Raw genomic sequence first — 16,558 nt, 5'->3', positions numbered from 1 at the left:
GCCCTGAGCTCGGTCCCCAGCCTTCGGAACTGTTCCTTTGACTCAGCACAGCCCTTTAGTAGATCTCTCGGGTTCTTATATGAATCTATCATCTGCTGTTTTCCACTGCTGAGTAGCATCCAGAGCTTGACTGTATCACCTCCTTCTTGCCATTTAACCTACTAGGCACATCTGGATTGTTTCCATTTTTAAACTACATTAACAAGAGTGTAAACATCTGCATCTAGGTGCTGTGCTGTGTGAATGTCTTCATGTCTCTGAGATAACACACCCAAGAATATCATCGTTTTCTAAGAATATTTCTAAGAAACACCTCACTTTTCCTGTACAGCAGTGGAGCTATCCACCAGCTGCCCATCCCCGCTGCCCCACTGGTGCTAAGTGTGATTCATGGTTTTAGCTATTCAGAAGCATGTAGTTATGATTCACAGTGGTGGGGTTGCATCCCTTCAATAGCTTACTTTATATTTATTATGGTTTAATTTTTATTTCTTCAGCATCTATAAGGTTGGCTGGCTTTGCGTCTGTGTTTTGCTTGATGAAGTAGTAGATCTTGCCGTCTATCCACTTCCTCATTGACTTGTTCTTACTTTGGTGTTCAGTTTTTGTTTTTGCTTTTTAGGCTTTTGCTTATTTATTCTTTCATGTATTCGTATGTGTATGTTCCTGTAAGGATTCGTGTACCCTACTCATATAGTTGCTCCTGAAGGCCAGAAGAGGGCATCAGATCCCCTGGGACTAGAGGTACATGTGGTTATGGGTACTGGGAATCAAACTTGGGTCCTCTGCAGTGGTGCACTGTAGCCTAAGCCTGGCTTTTTACATGGACGCTAAGTACCTGAACCCAGGTCCTTGTGTTCACCCAGCAGGCACTTTGTGACTGAGGCATCTCCACAGCCCCTACTTGATCATTTTAAGTGAGCTGTGCTCGCTGTTGTTGCTGTATAGGAGCTCTCTATAGACCATTGGCATTTATGTGTCTCATACACATGATTAGAAAATATTGCCTCTCCTCCTGTAGGTTGCTGCTTCCGTCTCTTGAATGCTTGTGTCATGTGATGTGCAATTGTACTGCAGTTTTTCTACTCTTCTGTTGTCTATGCTTTTGATATTTTATGCATGAAACTCTTACCAAATTCAAAATACGAATATAAAGCCTTTGGATATTGGAGTTGGAGAATGGCTCAGCAATAAAAAGTCCATACTGCTCAGAGAGTCCCCAAGTTAACTTCCTAGCACCCACATCAGGAGGCTTACAGCCACCTGCTATCTCTTTGCAGAGGCTCAACATTTTCTGGCCCCCATGTGTACCTGTACCTACATGGTACAAATAAATTCAGTTACGCACACACACACTCATAAATGTTAGATGCTATGTTTCCATTGTTGGTTCTTTGACTTGAGGCTACAGATGCATTCTTTTGAGCATGGGTGCTGTTTTCTAGATACAATTCGTTGGAAAGACTATCTGCCCCTCTGTACACTTTTGACACCATAGTGAAAGGTCATTTGACTATATACATGAAGGTAAATAGTGGCTCCCTAGTTGAATCCATGATCTATATTTGTCTTTATTGGATGCCACACTGTCCTAATTACTGTAACTTTGCATTAAGTTTTAAAATCAGGAAGCATGAAACCTCGAAGTATATTCTTTTTAAAGATTAAATATTGAGGATTCCAAAATAAAACAATGCTGGGCTTGATGGTGCCTGGTGCTGGAAATTATAGCTGAGGTGGGAGAGCTCTAAGTTTGGGGCTAGCCTGAGCTACATAGCAAGTTCCAGCCTAACTTGAGCTATGCGGTGAGAAGATCCTACCTTAAAAAAAAAAAGCGCAATGATTTTGAGTTGTGGCTTAAAAATGTATTCTTTACTTATGGGGGCATCAGAGGATGACTTGCAGGAGCCAGTTCTTCCTTTCTACTATATGGGCTGGCCTCTTGGGTTCTAAGTAAGGCAATAGGTTTGGCAGAAAATGCCTCTAACTGTCAAGGCATCTCACTAGCCCTCGTTTGTCGTTACATTGTGTGAAGCGTGGGAAGTGGGGTCTGCTCTTCCGTGCTTATTTTCTAGAGTGGTTCTATCACTTTGTGAGAAGGATGGGTCAAAGTCCCCAACTGGAACTGTGAACTTGCCTATTTCTTTTTAACTCAGCCAGCAAGTGTGTATGTGGTATATGTACTTGCAATTGTGGGTGTGTGCATGGATACATGTGGGTGTAGACACACATGTCTGTAGAGGTCAGAGGTTAATGTAGACTATCGTTCATTGAATACTCTCCACTTTTATTTTCTGGGAGAAAAAAAAAATCATTTATTTACTTACCTATTTATTTATTTGGGGTGTTGGGCATACTTTAAGAACCACCAAAAGTCCTTTGCCCACATTCCAGAACCAGGTTCCTTGGAGCTCCCCCATCCCCCATCCCCACTCCACCTTCACTTTCTCCATTTCCTACTCAGAAGCAGCCATCTTGTGTGTGCCCCCCCCCCATGGAAAAAAACCAATCTCTTGTGTGAGGTTTGTTTCGTGGTGTGATTTTTGTGGTGCTCCTTGGCCCCTGATCTCCAAGATACTCTTACATGGCAAAGTCCTTCCAGAAGGCATGCACATGCCAGGCCAGAGGACAACTTGAAGAATTCAGTTCTCTCCTTTCACCATGTCAGTTTTGGGGATTCAATACAGGTCGTCAGGCTTGGCAGCAAGCACCTTTACCTGTGCGCCATCTTGCTGGCCCCAGCAAGGCATACAGAGGAAGACCCTGCGCAAAGCAATGGGAGGATTTGGGGGATCCAATACATGCTCCCATCTCTTCTAGACGGCCTTCATGCCCTAATTTGGGATTGACCAGTTTGAACAAAGACAGTGAGGTTTGATAGGCTCACAACTTTGGAATAAACAGGTCCTAGTAAGGCTCTGAACTTGTTGGACTTTCAGGAGAAAAAGCTGCCCAGGTCTTTGTCTCCATTAAAGAGCATGAGGAAGAAGTCAGCCATCTTGGAAGCTCACCATCTTTTTTGCCTCTCTTCCTGGTTGTCTAACTCCTAGTTCCTCAAACCTGAAGTTCTTCGATTCAGCTAAACTGGCTGGCCGATAAGCTTCAGGGACCCTCCCATCTCCATCTTCTTGGTGCTGAGGCTATGGTCACATGCTGTTGCACCTGGCTTCTTTTTGCATGGGTCTGAGGGTCAGAATTTAGGTCTTCATTGCCTGCCTGCATGCAGGTACTATGGACTGAGCCATCTCCTCAGCCCTCAGTCATTTTTGCCTCAAATGACATGTCCATGCTGTTTGTTGTATGTGTTAGTGCACAGGCAATTCCACTGGCCTGCTCTCACGGACCTAGCAGCTGCTATGTCATGACTTGTGGCTGCTGCCAGGTGTGCCAGGTGTGTGCAGCAGATAAAAGGATCCGCCCTCCATCCTAACTCTCTGTTCTCTACCCACCTCCCTCCTCCCTCCTGGCTCTCTCTCTCTCTCTCTCCCTCCCTCTCTCTCTCTCTCTCTCTCTCCTCTCCCTCCCTCCCTCCCTCCCTCCCTCCCTCCCTCCCTCCCTCCCTCCCTCTCTCTCTCTCTCTCTCTCTCTCTCTCTCTCTCTCTCTGTTCTGTCTGCCTGCCTACATAACTACTTGTCTGCCTCTATCTCCCCAACAGGACCCCTATGCCTCTCCTCCACCCCCTCCCCAGTAAGCCTCTTTTATACCCAATCTGTGGCATGTTGTAATTTCTCAGGGGCACACCTTGGCACGGCCCACCAAGGGTACCCCCTTGCCACCTTTTATTTTATAAAGGCATGTAGAATGATTTTGCCTTTGATGGATTGATTTCATTTCGATGCAGCTTCTTTTCCTCTTTCGTCTTTGTACTAGGCTGGAATCTGCATTATTGGAGTTTCCTACAGCCACTTGGGTCCGTCACTTTCAGCTGATGCTTCCCTGAGGTTCTCATCAACTCTCCCCTTGGTCACGCTTCCATCCTCAATGTCAGTGTCTTTCCTGCTCTTTCCTGTCAGTTGCCCTAAACAGCAGGCTTTGCTGTGGCTCTGCAGCGGAATGTTGAACATCCCCACCCCACCCCCACCCCAAAGAGGCTGCCTGAGGTTTTCAGGAAATGCTTTGGCTACCACTACTGATTAACACCATTTATAATCCAGCTCAGAAATGCAATATAACCTCTCCATCTGCTCTGTATTTGCAAAGCAAGCTAAATGTCAAGAGTGTCAGACTCCTGGCTGCCCCCATCCCTGCCTCCCCCACACTCTGCCCCCACCGCCGCTGCCAGGAAGCCTTCTCCAGCACCACCTTCTGAAACTCACTTTTCCTTTTTTCTTTTCCCATGGACCCCAATCTGTGATATACAAACCCTCCCCCAACCAGCCTCTCCCCACAACCTATTTCATACCAGCAGCCAGTGTGCTCCACAGTCCTGGAAGGCTGACCCCATCCTCTCTGACCACTACAGCCTAGGAGCGCAGTGAAAGTCAAAGGTTAAACTCAAGTAAGCACAGGCTCATGCTCCACTCTCTTCCTTGCTAGCTGTTCCCAAGCCTTTGGGGTTTCTGTCTCCGCCTCTCATTTTATTGTGTGAGAGCTGGTATACCTATACAGCCCCCCCCCCACCCCCGTCTGCCATTCCATGAACTCTAGGACTGCAAACTGAGGCCCTTCTGCTGGCGCAGCAAGCACTTTGACCCAGTGGGCCATGAAAGGATTTTGTAGTGAAAGACTATCTTAGCAACCGGGGTCAAGGAGTACTACAAAATTCACACCACATAGCAGACCCCGGGTAAGAGATTTATTGGGGAAGGAGGGCACAAAATGGCTGCCTCCGAGCAGGGATAGAGACAGTGGCAGACCGGGTCATGGTGACAGGCTCTGTGTGGAGGAGGAGGTATAGAGCATGCACATAGGGAAAATGTGGTAGCAGTGACGATGTGTTGCATTGGCCGCTAGTGGTGTTGGCTTTGAGTCATTGAAGGTGGGTTGGGGGGTTGGGGGAGCCCCTGGCTCTGGAATGTGGGTGGTTCTTGGTTGCCTAACAGGCCCGTCTTCCCAGCTCTCTTTTAAATGTTTTATGTCTTTTCTCAGGATAGGATTTAAGTGCTACAAAAGACAGTCACATGGCCTCTGCCCTTCCCTCTCAGGCCCCTGTAATGAGCACCTTAGGTTCCAGACCCCGTCTCAGCTATTGAGAAGCTGGTAGCTGGTAGCAACCTGCAGGAAAAGCTTTCATGCCAACATTCCCATCTCACTAACATTGCCTCCAAGAGAAGGTTCCCATCCACCCAGGGGTCGGGCCCAGGTTCAGACTGTAAGTGATCAATGTCGATATCGGCTTAGGACTCCCCAAGGCCAAGTTCTCCCCACAAAGGAGATATATTTGCCCTAGAGGGTCAAAGAGCAGGGAACAAGAGACAAAGACAGGAGATAGAAGATGAAGGAGAAGGGGAAGGGAACAGGGGAGAGGGGGATTGGTGTGTGTCTCAGAGGGGACAAAGGACTGCTTCCGGATAGAGGGGAGACAGACGTGGCCTATAGGCAAATGGCATCCATGTTAGGATGAGGCGTTTAATTTTGATTGGGCGTGTTAATTAGGGTAGCCAAAGGGGAGCTTTTGATTGTTTGACTTCCATCCTTTGATAGCTGGACCTTGGTGGTCAGCCTCAGGAAAAGGAAGTGGCCGAGTAAGGGAATAGACTTTGGAGGCTAGCTTTAGGAATGTAATCTCATGGTTTTCAGCAAGGCAGAGGGAATGGGGGAGAAGGGCAGGGCCTGCCAGAGCCGTGTTTGCTGTGCTCCAGCTGGCCAGAGGCCCTTCGCAGACTTCACCCTCAGGCACAGGCATGAGGCCCATGAGCCGCCATCTGAAAGGCCAAAGTTTTTAAAATGTCCAATCTCAAGAAATGGTGCTGGGGAAGAAAAAAAAAAAAAAAAAAAAAAAAACCTTGACCTTGTACCCTACATAAAATCAGCTCAAAATGGGCCCAACATAAATGATGTGTGAAACTCTCAGAAGACAACAAAGGAGGGACTGCAGTGGTGAATAAGTATAACACCCCCTAACACACACACACACACACACACACACACACACACACACACACACACACCCCTACATTCACACAAAAAGTCAGTAAATTGATTTCTTCAATACTATAGACCTTTGGTCCAAGAAAATCCAATTTAAAAGCAAATGAAAAAAGAAGAAGAAGAAGAACAGCAACAACAAGTTATAGCCAGTCATAAATAACTCCAAACCATGTATTTTAAATATGGTTTATAAAAATTCTCAAGTCTCCACAGCTTAGAAGGAAGAATCATCAAGATACAACGTGAGTGACTGACTTGCTGCGTCCAACATGGCAGGCCATGAGCACACAGAAAGATGGCTGGTGTTGTCAGTCATCCAGGAAACACAAACTTAAACCACAGAAGGTCCCGGGGATGGTTAGTGCTGACAGGAGGTAGAATCACCTGGGAGGCAAATCTCTGGGCATGACAATAGGAGCTTCTAGACTGAGTTGCTGGAGGTAAGAAAACTTACTTTAACTGTGGGTGTTGCCATGCCAAGGGCTGGAGGCCCGAACTGAACTAAAAGGAGAGTGAAAGCTCAGTGCCAGCTCCCCACCATCTCCATCTTCTCTCTCTCTCCCTCTCTCTCTCTCTCTCTCTCTCTCTCTCTCTCTCTCTCTCTCTCTCTCTCTCTCTCTCTCCTTCTGACTGACCATGGCCACCTCCTCCTCCTGCAGCTGTCCCACCATCATGGGCTGGGCTGTACCCAGGACTCTTTTTCTTAGTTCTTTCTAATAATTATATAAGGTTCTATTGATAGGTTATGGTTCACCTACAACATGAGCCAATTCAAGCCAAATTACAGTATACAAATGCAGCTTTGTCAGAGACAGCTCTCTCTGGTGGGTTCACTGACCTCACAGGAGGGGGCCAGTGAAATCACCATACAGAGGGAGAGAGAGAAGTGGGGAGTAGAGGGGGGGGAGGGAGAGCTTCTGGGGGAGGAGAATCCCAGCCTCTGGGCTGGAAAGTTCAGGGTGGAGAGAGGGGTATGCCAGTCATGCCCTGTAACAAATAGAGACTAAGGGATGCTAGGAGAACCTGGAGACCTCAGCTGCTTGTCCTGAGTCTGAATCCCAACCAGTATATCAGACACTTTTCCTCAAGCTGATTTTTGTCAGGTTATCTAGGAACAATGACTAATACAGTACTTTATATGCTCATTAGAACTAAAAAGAGAGAGGTGGGCTGACTGCTGGTGGTGACATCGGGAAACAGATCTCCTCTTGGGATCCTTTAGTCTCATTAATAAAATAATTTAAGGCTGTATTCTAGTGGAAGCTCAAGGGCAATTTTGTGAGCATTTAAGAGAAAAGGGGCCAGGGCAGGCAAGCTGGGAACCTCAGCACCTGCCCAGAGGAGAGAAATGGGAGAAAGAAGAAAAAAGCCTTGCGGTTTAAGAACGCATGAAGGTCAGACCCGCGTGGTGGACAAGCAGCCACATAGCAGACAGGGAGACTTTAGAGAAAGAATAAGGAATCCCAAAACAACAGGGAAGCCCAACGTGTTCAGAAAAGCAGGCTTGGGATAGAGAAAGAAAGACAGGCAGCCTTAAAAACGGTATGTGGCCCGCTGAGCTACCAAGCTGGGGGTGGAGCCTACGAGAAGGAAAAATACAGTATCTCATAAAGAATTAATTTTTCACCTATCTCTTTAGCATGGCTTGAGGTAGGCCCACCTCTCTGGGGTAGTGCCTGGGCCAGGCGATTGACACAGTCTAACTGGAGTGTTCGATCTCTATGCCAGACATGCAGTTCTCCTGACCACGAGGAGAGGAACATCGTCATTTCTAACAGTGGCAGTGCACAGAGCAGACATGTAGTTCCCACTCATTGCCACGTATGCAAGATGGTGGAGCCCCCTAGGAGAACAGCACAGCAGGGGGGGTTTTAGTGTCAAAACGTGAACTTACCACACACCAGCAAGCACTCCTAGGCCTGCACCTCAGGGAGATAGATATTCATCTCTCACAAAAACCTCCATCGGACTGTTCAGAGCAGTTTCATTTGTAAAAGCCGAAGCCTAGAAGCTCGCTCGCTAGACAGATGGTTACAAAAGCAAGGTACGTCTTGCCGCAGAACGCTGCTCTGCAGAGAAAAATGAACTGTGCCTGGATCTCAAGAGTGTATGTGAGGGAAACAGGCCAACTTCAAAAGAGAAAAAAAAAATCACAGACTATATGCCTCCATTCATAAAATGTCTCAAAGTACAAAATTATAGAGATAGAGCAGATAAGAAATGTCAGGTTCTCCCAGGAATGAACAATGGGGCTGTCAGAGCTTGGATTGGAGGCTCCAAAACTTTTCTCTTTATAAGTTGATGGTGTCAGGCGTTTAAATATAGTGATGGAAAGCTGATTGATATGGCAAGGCTGGGTGAAAGCTGCATGTTCCTGAGGCTTCCCATAAGTCTATTTGTATTTAAAAATAAAACTAAAATATAAAAGTCTGATATCCCATGAGCTTTTTGAAAATGCAGTTTCAGAAAAAATTTTAAAAAGAAAATGGAGTTTCATGTGTTGTAAAAATGATAAATTATTGAATTTGGTTTCCTTTAGCGTTCTACAACTGTCAAAGACCTGAAGCTTCAAGTTGACGTGTGGGGACAGTGGCATGGGTTTCCCTGCTTATCTTAGGCTGCGTTCCCTCAGGGAGCTGTTAATCTAGGGCTTCACACCAGGTCTGAGAAACAGTGAGGAGCGCAGCCAGGGGAGACCTGCAGCGTCCAGCTCAGAGAGATTTGCTGAGCTGGAAGCCACCTTCAAGGACGGTTCAGCTGCATCATGCTAGACATATTTGGGTGATGCTGGGGTTCTATCAACTGCTGCGAGTCTGGTTCGCCACCCCCATCATCTGGTGGTGGGGTTCTGTCCAGGCAAAATAACAAGAGCAATTCCTCAGTCAGTCGTACCCTGGGGCCAACACCTCATATACCAGTCTGAGTCTCTACCTTTCTCAGTCCTGTTGGGGACACACACACACACACACACACACACACACACACACACACACACACACACACACACGGCTATCTGCTTTTTTTAAAAATTTAATATTTTTGTTTGTACTTAGGTGCGCCAGCATGCATGCATGCATGTGAGCATTTGGAAGTCAAAAGACAACCTTGAGGGCTGTTCCTCGGGTGCTGTATGCTTTTCCCTTGAGACAGGGTCCCACAGTGGCCTGGAGCTCACTAAGTAAGCCAAACCAGCTGGCCAGTGTGCCCTGGAGAGCCACATTGCTGGTCAACTAAGAACCGTCCACACTCCAGGTTCCTCAGAGCACGCACACCCCCTTCAGTGACTCAGCACCAGTGGACTCATCCTCACTAACAGCCAAGGCAACACATTTCCACCATCATGCATTTTCCCATGCTCCATTGCCCACCCTCCCCCACCCCCATCCCCAAGGCCTGCCGTCATGGCCTGGCCTGCTGTCTCCATCCCCACTTCAAGGCAGCCATTTTCCATAGGCCCTTCCCCAATACATCTCTTGCGTGAGGTCTTTTGTGTGGTTTGACTTTTTGCGGTATTCCTTGACCCCTGATCACCAAGTTCTTTCACAGCGAGTCTCTTTTATACTTATCTCCACCTTGCCAGCGTTGGGATTACCAGTGTGTGCCACTGCATCTGCTTGGTTTTAGGTGGGCTCTGGGGATCAAACGCAGCTCCCTGGTTCTGTCTAGCAAACATCTGTCTGACTGAGCCTACCCCTCCCCTTGTGTTTTTGTTTCCATGTACATTAGGATCGTGAGTGTTTGTGGGCAATGTATACAGTGTGCATTGGGGGTGATTAACCTTGATCATTACTTTGCACCAGGAACATTCCCATCTCCATTTCTGGATCCTTAGAAATCTGAAGTGCATTTCCTTAGCTGTAATCTCCCTACTGCGTTACCTTTCCCTCCTACCTAACTGTACTCCAAGGGAGAACCAGGCCACCTTCATTGGCCTAGGCAACCACACTTACCAGTGCGGAGGATGAAGGGTAGTCTTGTATGCTGAGGCCAAACTCAGGAGTACAGGTGACAGAGGGCAAAGAGCATTTGCTAAAGGCCTGAAGGGAGGGCTGGCTGTTGTCACAAGGGCAAAGTCTGTGACCCATGGCATTCAGCTCAGCCTCCAGGGAAGTCCACGGGCTGGTGAACTAATGCTGTGTCAAAAACTGTGCCTATGGTCTTTGGTTAACTCTTCACCTATCTGCCTGGCTCAGACTTTAAGCTGGCTTGTAGGAAGAAGCCTCATAAATACAGAAATCAGGATAATTCACCATGTTTCTGAATGTTTCCTAGGTGTAGAGATTATTTCTTCCATCATTTGTTTAGTGTGTGTGTGTGTGTGTGTGTGTGTGTGTGTGTGTGTGTGTGTGCACATGCATGCACATGTAAGTATGAATGCATGTGAATACAGGCATGTGGAGGCCAGAGGTCAATCTTCCTGAAGAGCTACTCGCTTACCTTGGCTTGTTTTTTGAGGCAGGTTTTTCTCAGTGGCCTAAAATATACTGCTGTGCCCAGACTGGGTGTCCAGCAAGGCTAGGGACCCTCCTGTCTCTGCTGGCACCAGGATTACAAACATGCACCACTACATCTGGCCTTTTTACGTAGGTTCTGGCTGCCAGAGACAGGTTGTCATTCTTGGACAGAAAGCACTTTACTGGCTGAGCCATCTCCTAGCCTTCTCCCTTATCCTTTACAGTAGACTTGGAATGAGCAAAGGCTTCCAGGAATATGGTGCAACAAATAGCAGGAAGCTGCAGGAGGCTTTCTATATGTTTATGCCAACTTGTATCTGGCACCCAAGGTCAGAGAGTAGAAATGTGAGAGTCAGAGGGACCCAACATTAACTAATGGCTTTGTATTATACCAAACACCACGAGGGCGTGTGTGTGTGTGTGTGTGTGTGTGTGTGTGTGTGTGTGTGTGTGTGTGCACGCGTGCATAATTCTTTCATAGTCTATTAGGGAATATCTTCCACACCAGTGTACACTCACAGAAGAACCTTCCATATGAGTGTGCACACACAGAAGGATCTTCCACACTTCCATGAGTGTGGACACAGAGGTCAGATTTGCAGTCACAGGCTGAGCTGGCTCCTGGCCTGCCCTGCCTAGAAGCCCATATGCACCCTGTCTCACACCATTTTGCTCCACCACCGCTTGCAACGTGACTTCAGATAGATCACGCTGTAGAGCACTGGCCCCTTTTCCAGCCTGAAAGACAGAGCCATGTAGACACGCCCCTCTGTCACCAAGACTCCAGATGCTTGCATGGATACACGTCCAGTTCCCGTTCGTCACAAATCCTGGTTCCCAGGCACCCCTGAGGCCACTTCTTCATGTCTCAATCTCCATCTCATCGTGGGAACATTTCAACAAAGCCTTTAGAGAAAGCGTGGCCTGTAATTATGAAATCCAAGCATGGAAATGTCTCTGTTAATATTGACCCCCCCCCCGCCACATAGCCACCGACTCTTGAAGAAAAACATTGCTGGCAAATTACCAGGTGGGCTGGATGCAGCCTCTCCATCTTCCCACATAAGCTCACAAACTCCTGTGTGCTGCAGAAACCTTGTGGTTCCAAGCAGTACCAGCCCTCATGTCCCAGAAGGTTCCAAACACTCTCCCGCTCCAGCTCTTCCACTCTCTGGACTCTCCATCCGGTCCTACCCTCGCAACATCAAAGGTCTCGGCTGTCCCCACCATGCTTCCAAACACCCTGCTCAGGACAGGGTTTACTAAAGAGGAACAGTGAACCGGAAACAGCTGTGCAAAAAGCCCAGGGCTGGGTTCCCTGGGGCTCACGCCTGGCCATCTGGCTCTTCAGGCTTGTCTCCCTGGTTCTCAGAGAAGCAGCCCATTAACTCAGCTGGGAAATGATAGAAACCATTTTTTTAACTCATTCTTATAGTGCAGTGTTTATGTTTCAGGGCCCCAGGGACTTTGAACCTATGATCTCTCACAAGCTGTTTAAGCCCAGAGGCGTGGGTGTTGGTAGCTCACACCAAGACCCCCTCTTACTGCTGGGATTCTAGTTTAGGGGCCATACGGGGCCAGTGCAAGCCAGAGGTACTGCTGATATGTGGGTGGCTAGGTGTAGATGTTTTCCTTTTAGTAGTTTGAGATTTTGATGGAATCCTGGCTGGGTGGTGGGTTCAGTTGCTTTGGAAGCGAATTTTCTCCTACAGAATAAGAAGGAATCTATGTCCTCAGTTAAGTCAAGGACTTTGCTTTTGGGAACGGAGTCCAATCTCACTATAACCTTACCAGCAAAACCCAACCCTGGGCTGTAATGAGGTGGCTCCGCAGATAGAGTGTTGTGCTGGGAATCTGAGTTCAGATCCCATGTAAGAAGCTGGCCATGGCAGTGCACTTGTAATTTCAGCACCTGGGAGGCAGAGACAGGAAGGTCCCGGGGCTCACTCGGGCTCACTGGGGCTCACTGGGCAGCCAGCTTAGCGAATCGAAGTGCAAGTTCCCTGGAAGATCACATCTCAAAAGCTAATGTGGAGAGTATCAAAGAAAATACCTGATGATGACCTCCACTCTTGAGCACACATGCATGCTTGTGCACTCGCACACCATACACACACTACACACACATACACATCACACATACACCACACACACAGACACGCATACATACACACCACACACACATGTGCACACATACGTATACCACAGAGAGAGACATACATACATACACACCACACACACACCACACACATGCAACACATACACCACATACACACAAATACACCACACACACAGATACCACACACATGTGCACACACACAGAGACACACATACATACATACCACACATACACCCCACATGCACACACACACATATGCTGAGCCTAAGTGTGAGAGCAGGGACTCTGAATTAAACAAGATGTCAAAAGGCAGCTATCACCTGGGGTGCGGGCTCCTTCTCTTCCTCTTGCCATCTCCTCTGCCTTGGTCCTGCCCTGGGCTCCCATAGGCATCAGTAATGAAACAGCATCAGTCCGTCCCTCCCCGCCTGGGTCAGTGACTCTGCTTTCATTCCCAGATGTGATGATCTCTCACTTTAGAAAAATAAATGCAGGACAGGATGCTGGGTCACGAGAACACAGATTGAATGTGAAAATAATAAGCTTATAAGGAGACTTTTTCAAATTCTCAATTCAAAGGAAGCTAGTTCCACATTTAGCTCCAACATATTTTCAAAAGATCAGCTCACAATTTTTAATAGGATAAAATTTTGCCTGAACCTTTTCACTTCTATTTTGACTTTTGTTTCAGTTTTATTTCAGTTTTTATGGTGAAAATTGGACCCATAGGAAACATATTTGATACAGAAATAACTTTTTTCTCTCCAATGTATTTCTTCTCCACTTTGCGATAAATATTTTTTCAGATACTAAACATCATTTTTAGACATTCTTTTTAAAACACTATCAGCTTATAAGGAGGAAAAGTTCATTTGGGCCCACAGCTTCAGAACTTTCAGTCCGTTGGCATTCGATCCTTTTGCCTTGGCCTGTGGTGCCATCAGGCACATCACTGTGGCAGCTCACTGCAAAAGAAGCCTCCCCAACTCATCGCAGAGAAAAGATCTGACCTCCTGGCACAGAGGAGGACTGCTCACTTCACAGCAATCAGAGAGCAAGAGAGAGGAAGGCTCTCTGTAATAAGGATCCTAATGTCCCCAGGACACAGTTTGTGATGATCATCCGCAGTTGTCATTTTGAGAGATAAATTAACCTATGGGACACCCGTCAGGAGTCATGTGGATTAGGCTGATTGAAATGGGAAGCCCCACACTACAAAGTGTCCAGCACTATTCCTTGAGTATACATAACTCCAAATCCAAGGCATCCAGTGCCCTTTTCTGGCCTCTGCAGGCACCAGGCACATACATGGTATATATACCTACATGCAGGCAAACACTCATCTATATCTATATATGTGTGTGTGTACATAAATATAAATCTTAAATATATACGTATTTATCTGCATCTACATACATCTTAAAATACATGTATGAGTGTTTGCCTGCATGTAGATATATATACCATGTATGTGAGATATATATTAAAATTATAAAAGGAATAAGGCCAGGTGAGCATAGACATTTGTCACTTCCTGCTTCCTAATTGTGGGAACAAAGACACCAGCCACTTCAAGCTCCTGTCACCTTGACTTTCTTGCCCCCACGGACTGACCATACCTTGAACTGTGAGCCAAATAAACCCTTCCCTTTAAGCTGCGTTTGCCATGTTATTCCATCAGAGAAACTATGATGCACTGGCAATGACCTAACTTCCTGCCAATAGGCCCCACTTATAGAAGGTTCTACTGTGTTGTAGTAGCCTCAAAGCCTATAGGCCAGGCCTTCAACCAATGGGGATTCGTAGGACATTCAAAGTCCAAACCCTACCACCCATCCCGCCCTGCTAAGCCAGCCATATCACTTGAGTCCATAGAACCTGGGAGAGATGCAAGCACATGTAAGTGTCACAGCCTCTCAGTCTGTTCCGTGCTAAGTGCCCAGGGAGTCTCTGCTCTGTGCATGTCATGTCTGAACATCATTCTTCTTAGGAAGATTTCATGCCCAAGGAGGAAGAAATTAAAAGCAAAACTGCATTGCCTTTCAATGAGTAGATTCACATAACGTTCACAAAGCGTCGACACCAAAGGGAACATTGTGGTTGTTCTTGCACGTGAATGAACTGGATACGGATGGACTGCACTCTTTAAAATGGCTAAGGCGGTCAATGGTGTTGAATATATATCATATCACAGGTTTTTTTGTTTGTTTTTCAAGACAGGGTTTCCCTGTTGTAGCCTTGGCTGTCCTGGACTCTCTTTGTAGACCAGGCTGGCCTCGAACTCACAGAGATCTGCCTGCCTCTGACTCCCTGAGTGCTGAGATTACAGGCATGTGCCACCATGCCTAGCTTCTTCTTCTCCTTCTTCTGTCTACAGCACCTGGTATTCCCAAGTGGTCTCCCATCCAAGTACTAACCAGACCCAACCCTACTTAGCTTCCAAGATCAGATGAGATTGGGCACGTTCAGGCTTGTAGGGCCATCGACTGTATGCATGTGGTATACATATACTCATGCCATTTTCTTGCCTCTATTTGTTCCCGTATAAATACTCTCATGTAAGCTGATGCACACATAAAATAAACGAGTGGTTTAAAAAAAAAAAAAAAAAAAAGAAGATGCCAATGAAATCCAGATCATTAGCAAATATCTTAAAACCCTTTCTTATGGGGCTAGAAGAGCTTACTCTGGTTCAGAGTGCATGCTGAACAACCATGAGGCCCTGAGTTCATATTCCAGCTGGGAGGTAGTGGCATATGCCTTTAATGTGAAAAACCAACCAACCAAACAAAAACACCCAGCCAAACAAACAAACAAAAATATCTGTAAAGTTAAAAGTTAATTCAAAATATGTGACCAAAAAAAAGCGCTAATAATTAAGAGTTTGTGTAGAGATAATCTTCGTCTGCTATAACATGTATGCAACTTTGAATCGACTCTTGTTTAAGAAAAAAGTGTGGGCCTGATGGACTCACCTTGGCGTACCATGTAACTTTTCACCATCATGGTTGATGACCTAGGCTTATCTTGGAATAAATGACCATCAAGTAGGCTTCATCCAGAGATGCAGGGATGGTTCAACTTATGAAAATTAGTACATGTAATACACTGTATAAACAAAATGAAAGAGACAAATCACGTGATCATCTCATTAGATCAGAAAAAGCCGTTGACAAAACCCAACACCCCTTAATGGTAAAAGTCCTGAAGAGATTGGGAATAACAAGGGACATACCTAAACATAATAAAGGCAAGTCACAGCCATAATAAAGGCAATTCACAGCAAGCCTATAGCCAAAATGAAATTAAATGGCAGAAGCTCAAAGCAACTTCACTAAAATCAGGGACAAGACAAGGTTGCCCACCTTCTCCATACCTATTCAATGTAGTACTTGAAGTCTTAGCTAGAGCAATAAGACAATTGAAGGAGATCGGGAGGAACACATTGGAAAGGAAGAAGTCAAAATTCTACCAGGAGCACCGAGCGTGGTGGCGCACACCTGTAATCCCAGCACTTGGGAGGCAGAGGCAGACAGATCACTGTGAGTTCAAGGCCAGCCTGGTCTACAAAGTGAGTCCAGAACAGCCAAGATAACACAGAGAAACCCTGTCTCGAAAAGCTTTTAAAAAACATTCCACCAGGAAACTCCTGCAGTTGATCAACACTTTCATCAAAGTGGCTGGATACAAAAACAAACAAACAAACAAAAAACAAAACAAAAGAGTAGCCCTCCTGCATACAAATAACAAATGGACTGAGGAAGAAATTAGAAAAACGACACCTGTTACAGTAACCTTAAATAATATAAAATATGTTAGAGTAATTTTAAACAAAGCAGGCGAAAGTCTTGTATGACAAAAACTTCATGTTTTTGAAGAAAGAAATTAAAAGAG

The 16,558-nt window shown here is 46.2% G+C and overlaps 1 pseudogene; it reads right to left on the bottom strand.

Moving 5' to 3' along the window:
• Window positions 1-15,032: 15,032 nt before the first annotated feature.
• LOC127187251 (uncharacterized) lies at window positions 15,033-15,151 on the bottom strand (annotated as a pseudogene).
• Window positions 15,152-16,558: the final 1,407 nt, after the last annotated feature.

Source organism: Acomys russatus, chromosome 3 (assembly GCF_903995435.1).
Source record: "Acomys russatus chromosome 3, mAcoRus1.1, whole genome shotgun sequence".
NCBI classification, from domain to species: Eukaryota; Metazoa; Chordata; class Mammalia; order Rodentia; family Muridae; genus Acomys; species Acomys russatus.
Note: the sequence above shows the minus strand (reverse complement) of the source record. Positions and strands in the feature narration are given on the sequence as shown.